The sequence below is a fragment of the Apodemus sylvaticus genome, chromosome 14 (assembly GCF_947179515.1).
Source record: "Apodemus sylvaticus chromosome 14, mApoSyl1.1, whole genome shotgun sequence".
In the NCBI taxonomy this organism is placed as follows: Eukaryota; Metazoa; Chordata; class Mammalia; order Rodentia; family Muridae; genus Apodemus; species Apodemus sylvaticus.
Genome location: NC_067485.1, coordinates 22,706,589 through 22,716,601, shown reverse-complemented (window position 1 = coordinate 22,716,601; position 10,013 = coordinate 22,706,589). Strand labels below are relative to the sequence as shown.

General features: G+C 48.6%; 1 long non-coding RNA gene across 1 annotated transcript; it reads left to right on the top strand.

The window, feature by feature from the left end:
* Positions 1-1,092: 1,092 nt before the first annotated feature.
* LOC127665064 (uncharacterized) lies at positions 1,093-6,033 on the top strand. The gene is made up of 2 exons (XR_007973310.1): positions 1,093-1,517; positions 5,110-6,033. It is a non-coding gene; the product is annotated as an uncharacterized LOC127665064 (long non-coding RNA).
* Positions 6,034-10,013: the final 3,980 nt, after the last annotated feature.

Genomic DNA, 10,013 nt, shown 5'->3' with positions numbered 1-10,013 from the left:
CTCTAAGACATTTTGGCATGAGTGTAAAAGTTTTTGGTCAAGTACTAACCCCAGCCCTTGGAAGGCTGAGACAGGAGGATGACCATTCTGGGCTACACGGTAAATCCCTGTCTCAAGCACAACAAAGCAAAAGCAGGCACTTTTCATAGAGTAAAGAGACACTGGTGGTTCCACCACTGCTCCCAGGACAAAGGACGCCATGGCTTCTTAAATCCCAGATAATACTGTGGTCACCTTCATAGATGTTGTCCAGCCCCCAGGCCTCACCAGAGATTCAGTCCATAAGGAAACTGGCCAGCTGCAGGCTCAGCAACCCTGCAGACTTGCTCCTGAAGTGGTGTCCCCTTGCTTTTTTGAGCTGTGACCCTGGTGAGAAGGGCCAGTCCCCAGTGGTCCATGCCTTCCCCAACCCGGGAGTCAGTGCAGGGAGCCGGAGCTGCAGCAGGTGTCTGTGTGATTTCAGCCATTGACAGCAACAAGCAACAGTGTGAGGCCTGCTCAGAAACTCACTGATGGCTAGGCACGCAGACCTCCACCGAATGCAGCTGGGAGCCTGGCCAGCCCGATGTCTTCAGGCTGGTCTGTTCTCACTTCCTGACAAGGGCCTGCACTCCCCTGCCTCCCTGCCTGCAGATTCCTTGTGCCCTGCCTCCAGCGGCAGCTGAGCTTTAGACAGGGTTGGTTTTTATGACTGGAGCTGTCTACTGGAGAGACATGTTTTAAAATTCATGACCTTTCCCATTAGGGTTCACAAAACAGATCAGACTCAGAGATGAAAGCTGGGTTGATTCTTTCCCGGGTGTCTCCATTCCCCAACCAACCCCCACCCCTCCTTTTCGGCTTCTCCCTCCTCCAGATTTCCTTCTCCATTGTCCTCTCTGATCTTTTGCATTTAGCCCTGTTTTTAATCCCAAGGCCAAATGAAAATTGCCCTGTCTCTAAACAGAGGCCGCCATGAAGCCTGACTCTCAAAGGTATCTCCCTCGGTCAGGTAGGGAGAGGCCAGCCAAGGGACAGCTGTCCCTGAGAGATAGAGCCCACTCTAGAGTTAAAAGGGAGTCAAGCAACAAGGGCTGGGGAGTAGAAAGGCATTCTGGGACCATCCTTCTAGGCTGGGGAGGTCAGGGCACAAGAGAGACTCCAATCCGGTCAATAGGCGTTCTGCAGTGCATGCCCTGCCAGGGAAATGAAAGAGGATGTTTGCTTCCTGCCAAGGTATAAACAACAACAGTGTTCCCTGGGAATCTGTCCTCAGCTGCCCTCCTCCCTCAGAGCACCTCTCCCCCTGGGCTTCTCTGAGGGCCCCAGTAAAAAGCAATGCCCAGCAGACTGCTTCTCCGGAGGACCAGGAGGACTCAGGCTCTGATTGCCATCCAGGAAGTTTTTCTGTGGACTCTGACAGCCCAAGGAGAAGGGAAAAGAAGAGAAGAAAACCCTGCTGACTTCGGGAATATTTGACACCAAGGACTCAGCCACAGTGAGAGAGCATCCGTTCCCAGGAGGGATGGGTAAATTTGGTGAGACCGCATTCACTAAATTCTCTGTATGGATAGAAAGCTCAGTTAATCTGGTCATAAGCCTCAGGAAGTAGATCATTTCCGCCATGGTTCCTGGGGAATCGACTCAGCCACAGTGCTCACGTACTTGGTCAAATGACTATTTAGATACAGGTGTTGTCTTAGTCAGGGTTTGTATTCCTGCACAAAACATCCTGACCAAGAAGCAAGTTGGGGAGGAAAGGGTTTATTCAGCTTACACTTCCATGTTGCTGTTCATCACCAAAGGAAGTCAGGTCTGGAGCTCACACAAGGCAGGAATTTGGAGGCAGGAGCTGATGCAGAAGCCATGGAGAGATGTTACTTACTGGCTTGCTTCCCCTGGCTTGCTCAGCTTGCTCTCTTATGGAACCCAAGACCACAGCCCAGGGATGGCACCACCCACAATGGGCCCTCTCACCCTTGATCACTAATTGAGAAAATGCCTTACAGCTGCATCTCATGGAGGCATTTCCTCAAGGGAGGCTCCTTTCTCTGTGATAACTCCATCTTGTGTTGACACACAGGTACGGAGTTAATCTGGGGGTAAGGTTAATACTCAGATTATTGCAGTCAATAGTAAACTAGACCACCCTGCATGTGAGTCCCCTTCAACCAACAGAAAACCTCAAGGAAAAAGAATCACATTTTCCCAGAACCCTTGGACCAGGGAGAACATGGGAACTCTGCTCTGGGTCTTCAGATCTGGACTGCTACTCTACCCTGTGCTCAGTGCTCAACCTGTCCATCTACCCTGCAGATGTCAGGATTTCCGGCCTGGAGCCAGTTCCTCAGGAGAAAAGCCCCTCTCTTCCTGGAGAATCCTAATATTCTTGCTGTGGTTTGAACGTATCCCCAGAAGTTCATCTGTTGGCAACATAACTCATGTAGTAGTGGCATTTAGAGGTGGGGTCTTGGGGGTGGGCATCATTGAGAATAAATTCAGGAGATCATGAAGGTAGAGAGTCCCATGACAGTATGATTGATCCAAAGAGGCAGAAGACAGCCTTCCTTATAACCACATGTGTCACTTTTTTCATTGCTCTGAGAAAATATCTAAGGTAAGCATCTTATGTGTGGGGGTTGGGGGCGAGGGAGAGTCTATCTCTGCTCCAGGCTTCAACTGTGTCCGCCTACTGTCACAGGACCCTGACACTTTGGGTCTGTAGCAGTTCCTCTCACCATAGCCACATTGCATGAGACAGGAGGTCCTCAGGACAGCCAGGAAATTGAAAAGGTAACAGGAAGAAGACTGGAGTCCTTTGCCTTTAGACACCTCCTCAGCGTCCTCCTTTCTTGTGCTAAGCTCTACCTTGTTGGTTTCTGGGTAAATGTCCTGTCTGCTCGCCGCGCTCGTGGTGGAGCCAGGGCCACAATGAGATACACCAGGCCAAACAGTTCCACGTGGAACTTTATTTAAGATAGGGAAGGGGTAGCGGGCGGGAAGGAAGGAGAGAGAGAAGAGAAAAAGAGAACGGGGAAGTGCTGCCTGGTTATATACCGGTGGTGACGGTGGTGACGTAATTACAGGTAAAGGTAGGCTATGGAATTCTGGGTAAACGGCAGCTGTTGCCTTGGCAACAGACCTATACATTGTCTTAATTGTCGCTTGTATGGTGTCACAAGCTTTGCAGGCCTCGGGTACCTACACACCTCCTTCAGACTCTGTCACCTCTATATTCAGATGTGGGCTCCCACCCAAGCCTGTAGACCACAGACTTGGAGGGACACTTCTAAACCACAGCACATGTGATTAACACAGCAGGAAAGTTCTCAGCAGATATCAGGACCTGTTAGACCTCCCAGCCTCCTGAGCTATAGAAAATATTTTTTCCTCTTTATAAATGACTGTCTCAGGCATTCTGTTGTAGCAAATGAAAGGGGTGAAGACAGTGCTCATAGACCCACTTTGTAGATGAGAAAACTGAGGCACAAGCACTTTGAAGTCCTGGCCCGTATACTGAGGCTAGTGGTATCTTAGGCAAGGCGGGACATTGTGCAGCCTGGAACCGGACTGAGCCTCTTGCTTAGACATACTGAAGTCATGACTCATCTCACAGGAAGTCAAAGCTACTAGTCCAGCAGCAAATTGCAGGAGAGGAGAGGCGAGACTTAGCCGGTTATCTGTAGACATTTGAACCAGAGATGTGTGTTACGCAGCTAAGCTTCTCTTTGATGTGCAACTTTAAGTGTGTGATTTAAATCTCACCGGGGCCTCCATGAGAACTTCACAGGCCACTGACGGATTAAACGGGATAATTTCACGAGCATGTAATCTTTCCCAGGACAGGCATGCGAAATTATATGGATCGTGGGATTAGACAACAGCTCCTGATTCTAACAGACTAAGTCTCCACTCACCTGACCCACCAGAAATAGTCTATAAATAGCTCATTCTCAAACTTCCATTCAAAACCTCTTGTCTGTATAGAAACTACCCATGCTGGGGCCTGTGGTTAGATCCCACCTGCCTGTGGTCACAGCCAGACAACCTGCTTGTCCCTGTGATGGAGTTGATTCCCACTCGGAGCCAAGCAGCACCTCCAATAGGGGCAGGTTGAGCTCCTGAGTGGGACCCACCCCTGTGACAGCATCAAAAGACTCATGATGGTGTGCTCTACTCCCAGCCGGTGGCTCTAGTGAGAAAGCATTGTATAATGGGCGTCTTCATCAGGGTTTCTATGTTGTCACAAACATCATGACCAAGAAGCAAGCCGGGGAGGAAAGGCTTTATTCAGCTTACACTTCCACATTGCTGTTTATCACCAAAGGAGGTCAGGACTGGAGCTCAAGCAGGTCAGGAAGCAGGAGCTGATGCAGAGGCCATGGAGGGATGTTTCTTACTGGCTTGCTTTCCCTGGCTTGCTCAGCTTGCTTTCTTATAGAACCTAGGACTACCAACACAGGGATGGCTACACCCACCATGGGCTCTCCCACCCTTGATCGCTAATTGAGAAAATGCCTTTCAGCTGGATCTCATGGAGGCATTTCCTCAAGGGAGGCTCCTTGCTCTGTGATAACTCCAGCCTGTGTCAAATTGACACACAGAACCAGCCAGTACAATGGCCATGCTAACCTCATCATTGGATTCATCCAGGGATCAATTCATAGCCGAATGAACCAGTAGGGGACAGGGTGTGGTTGGAGGAAGTGGGTCACGGAAGTCATGCTTTCAAGGGTGCGTCTCGCCGCCATACCTCCCCTGTGCCTGCTTTCTGGAGGCCACGATGTGAACAGCTTTGCTTTCCCGTGTAGTCACACACTCGGCCATGACGCCCAGCCTTGTCTCAGACCCGAGCAGCCATGGCTAAAGGCATAAGCCAAATACATCTTTCCTTCTTCAACTGGGCGATCTCAGGTGTTGACCACCCACACCATGAAGAGCCAGTCACACAGCCGTGCAGACACCCGCTGCCTGAGCCTGCTAACCAGACCAGCTTCCTCTTCCTCATTTTGTCTGCTGGTTGGGCTCACCCTTCACTGTCCCCTCATAAGTTCCCACCGAGCTATCAGATGTGTGTGTGTCCAAGTCTACTGGTCAACATGGCTCATGTGTCCCTCTCGGTGTCACCAGGAACATCTCCGGGGAGGATCCTGCCAGGCTGAGGGAGCCTGGAGCCTTGCTTCAGAATGCCGAGATGTTTAGCTTACTGCATTTTCTTCTTTTGTCCTTGCTGACAACCGCATTCCCTGTGTGAGGACGCAGTATACAGCCTCTCCTCTGCCATCCAACTCTCTCAGGACCCCCTATCTCATGGAGGAGAACACTGAGGGGAAATTATGAGAAGTGGAATTTACCTGTCAGCAAGACCCCTAATCAAGAAGAAACAAGAGCTTCCGAGGCTTGGGAAATGACTCTGTGGGGAATTAAGCTACTGCTCCAAGGTGAGGGCTTATGTTTGAGCCCAGCACCCACATAAAAAGCAGGGTAAGGGATTGGGTACCTGTATCTCAGCACTGGGGAAGCAGAGACAGGAGGAGGCCTGGGGCTCCCTGGCTAGGCACTTCAGGTGAATCTGTGTGTAGTAGTTATTCCTGGTTGTCAACTTGACTGTATCTGGAATGAACTCTGACCTGGATCTTGGCTTGGAGATCTTGAGGCACAGTGGCTATGAATCCCAGAAGATTAAGACAGGGAGATCTCTGAGTTCAAGGTCATATGGGACAAAGCAAGTCCCAGATCCGATCATGGTGGCACACACCTTTAACCTGGACCACACCCTCTGCTGGAGACCTACATAAGGACACTGGAAGAAGATTCACTCTCTCTTCTCTTATTTGCCTCGTGGGACTGAGCAACTGCTAGGTCCTTGGACATTCATTCACAGCTGCTGCTGACCATTGTTGGAAGTTGGACTACAGACTGTAAGTCATTAACAACTTCCCTCACTATATAGAGACTACCCATGCCTTCTGTGGCTCTAGAGAACCCCGACTGATACATTGTGTGTTTTGGGTTCAGAGAGAGGCCCTGACTCAAAAACTAAGGTGAACTGCATGAGCAAGACACACGACTCCCTCTCCTACTTTCTCTCCAAGGGGAAAAAGGAGAAAGAATAAAAAAAAAATTGTTTAAGAATCTGAAACTCTTCTGAAAGTTAATGACAATATGATTAGGCCAGGAAGCGGCGGCGGCGCACACCTTTAATCCCAGCATTTGGGAGGCAGAGGCAGGTGGATTTCTGAGTTCGAAGCCAGCCTGGTCTACAGAGTGAGTTCCAGGACAGCCAGGGCTGCACAGAGAAACCCTGTCTTGAAAAACCAAAAAAAAAAAAAAAAAAAAAAAAATTTCAGAAAGTTAATGACAACATTAATTTGTGCTATACAAAATATAAATTTGATACAGCTTATGACAAACTCTTCAGAAAGAGTTTCAGAGCCCTATCCTTGCCTCCAGAACATTCATCTGGGCCACCATGCTGAGCCCTCAGTAAGGACACATCCATTCATTTTAAGCAAGTATTAAGTTTTGTTTGTTTTGTTTTGGTGTTAGGAAAGAGATGGCAGTTCTTCCCCAACTCTGTCTCTTAAAAGTCCAATGAGAAAGCCCTGAGACACTCGGGCTCTGTTCCTCTGTTGAGAAGAGAAATCGTGGGGGGGGTGGAGGGGGGGACACTCCCAGCCACCTCAAGAAGACCCTCAGCTGCCTACGGCTCTCCCAGTGCTTGCACACAGGAGCTGGGGGGCAGGAGGGGTACAACTCACAAACAGGAATAAACAAAGCGCTTGTCATAAGCTGTATCAGACTGGCATTCTGCATAGCACGCATTAGTGCTGCTCTTCCTAACCAAGCATATCTCTAGTCCTGGGAAGCCTCCACGGAATTCCTTGCTTGATAACCCAAATATGTTATCAGCAGTATGGAAATATCTGTCCTGTTTTAAACATTGAGAAGCCCTCTCTCTCTTTGATGAAAACAAAGAAGAAAGGATGAAAATTATCTTTATAAACAGTACAAAGCCTTCGCAAAGTCTGAGAGGACACGGAAGAGGATGAAGGAGAAGACTGGCATGGCGTCTGTCTGTCTGAACAGTCTGTCCTGCTTGGCTCCCTGTGAGGAGGACTCACACACAGCAGGTTAGATTAGTCTTAGTAGTATATATGGTGATAGCGGCTTCTCCCATAATAAACAAGGAATTGCCCACCTGGCACCCAACGCAATGTGCACTGTGCCCTTGGATTTCCTGCACCTTGGCCTTGGGCACCTCCGTCATAACCCTATACCAGGCTTGGGGTTTGCTCAGTTAGGAGGCCCGGGACGTTCTCCACAACAAGCTCCGTATTCCCTTACTCTAAATTTTCAGTTCAAGTCATTTTCGTCGAGTTATATATTCATTTGTATGTTCTTGCAAATGGATAACTTAAGTTCCCAGAGATACCGTCAAATTCCAGGAGAAGGTAAACCTGCCTTGACTCTCTACAAATATTTACCAAGAGAGCCTATAGGGTGATTTGAAAGAAAGAGGCGCTATTAGGAGGTGTGGCCTTGTTGGAGTAGGCGTGGCTTTTTGGAGAGGGCAAATCATTAGGAGGTAAGTTTTGACCTCTCAGAGCTCCAAGCCAATTACTCTGTTGTACCTCTTCAGCCCTGTGTCTGCCTATGCGCCACCATGCTCCCCACAACGACAACGATGGACTAAACTTCTGAAACTGTTAGCTACTGCTAATTAAAAGTTGGGGGTTTAGCCCAGAAGCTCTGAATTCCCAAGACACAACTCACATATCAAATCATTTCCAAGAAGAAGGAAGGAGAGGGCCCTGGTCTTGGAAAGGCTTGATGCAGCATTGTAGGGGATTGCCAGGACAGAGAAGTGGGAGGGGTTGGGTGGGGAACGGGGGTGGGGGGAGGGGGAAGGGAAGAGGGCTGTGGAATGTAAACAAAGAATATAGAAAAAAAAGTTTGGTCTTTTTTTTTTTTTGGTTTTGGTTTTTGTTTTGCTTTGTTTTGTTTTCTAATAAGAGTTGCTGTGGTCATGGTGTCTCTTCACAGCAGTAGAACTTTAACTAAGACAGCCTGCTACATATGGCTAAACATGTCTGTGCAGAAACAAAAGAAGCCTGTGGAATTCAAGTCAGGAATTTAACTTTCACAGGATGGAGGTCCCCACACTAGGGTCCTGCAGCACTGGGGGTTCCAGGGAAGAGACAAACACTCACAGGATTCATCTCTCTGCTATTGATGGCTACCTTCCCTGACACTGGCTTTGGTAGAACCTTCCAGAGCCTTCCATTTTTGGACATCAAGAGAACCAAACTATCGGTTTGTATCCATAACCCGTACCACCTGCAGAGGTTCTACAGCGGCTTTTGATTAGACAGGACTGGACTCAAAGATGTCCTCAAAGAATTACAGTAGTGATGATGATGATGATGATGATGATGATGGTATAGCTGATAATGGTGATGATGTAGCTGAGACAGGAATGAGACAGGGAGTATAAACCAAGCAATGGCTCTTGAAGCTGGACTTCTTGCTTCTGCCGTCCCATCCCCCTGCGCCCAGCTGAGCCTCTCGGCCAGCCTGGAGCAGCAGCAGCAGTTTGATGCCAGTTTCTCGTGGGCGGGGTGCCACACTCCCTGACACGTGCCATCCAGCCTAATCTACTTTAGCTGTATCGAAATGAAAGATGAATAGGAGGCAGAGCTCGCTGCTAAAACATATGTGTCAGAAAATCATTATGAGTATTAAATTACAGCAATAAAACGAACCAGAACTAATCTTGCAAATTAAGATCCAATAAATTTTTTTTTCATGGACGCACCTTTTCTTTAAAAAAAAAAAATGCAAAATAAGATCGGGACCAGCTGCTCGCAAGCAAACGGAATTGGGAAGAGGTAAGAAACCAGACATTTCAACATGAAAAATAGGGATCTGTTCTTGAGGGCAGCAGGGGTGCAGGCTGGCTAGTGGATGGCTACTGCCCCTGTGCCAGATGCTACAATGATGGGATTTTACACTGATGTACATGTGTGTTTACCGTGTACAGTTTATACACGCATGTCCCCGTCCCTCTCTTCGGCACCTCTCCCCAGCCCCCTCTTTACTCCCCAGCCGGGGCGCCGCTGCCATAGGAAACTAGTACATTTCTGATAACCTCTTATTTTGGAAGAGAGGACACTGCCGTGCAAATTTAATCTGAAGCTATAAACAAGCCTTTGGAGAGTCGCCGGCTCACTGGAATAACAGGATAACCAGCGCCCCCCCCCCCCAACCCTGCAGGAGAAAAGAGACTGTAATTAGTTCATTGTCCATGAATAGGCACAAAGGAGGCTAAGCCCAGGACTGGGCTCCCTTTCAAGGGGGATCTTGGGGCAGATGTTAATTAAGTAACTTCTACCATCTCCTGGGAAGACAGAGGAGTACCGCTCCCCTTCCAAAAGGGACACTGAGGAAGGGTGTGTACCCTGACCAAGAATGTATAGAAAGTCTCCGAAGAAGAAGAAAAACAAAACAAAACAAAAACCAAGATTCATCTCCCCGCTGTCAGCCCTCCTGCCGCTGGCACTGGCAGAACATTCCAGAGCTGTTCTTCGACACTCACCAAACCAAACTATTTATAGCTGCGCAATCATTATAAATAAATCTGTTTATACCGTGGAGCCTTGGCCCTGCATGAGTTAAAACTCTCCGGCTGGCAGCTATAAATAGCTGTTACACGCTCCAGTGTGACGACTGACGGATACGTCCTCAAATTGTGACAAATAATGACAAGTTTGTTTGACAAACATTCCGCTGACATTCATCTGATTTTGAATAAATGGTGCCTGCTTTCTTAATTTGGTCCCCGAGGCCCGGGATCTGGGAGATGGTCTTTATTCTCCCCCTCACCCTCTGCCCGGGAACTGTCCTGCAGTCCAAGGTTGTTTTCTCCCCCTAATCAACTGGAAGGGATTGAGGCCATTTAAGGGGAAGCTTATTAAATCCACCATTTGTCTCCTGGGACAGTTCTGCTTCAGGGGATTTGCAAGGGTCTGGGG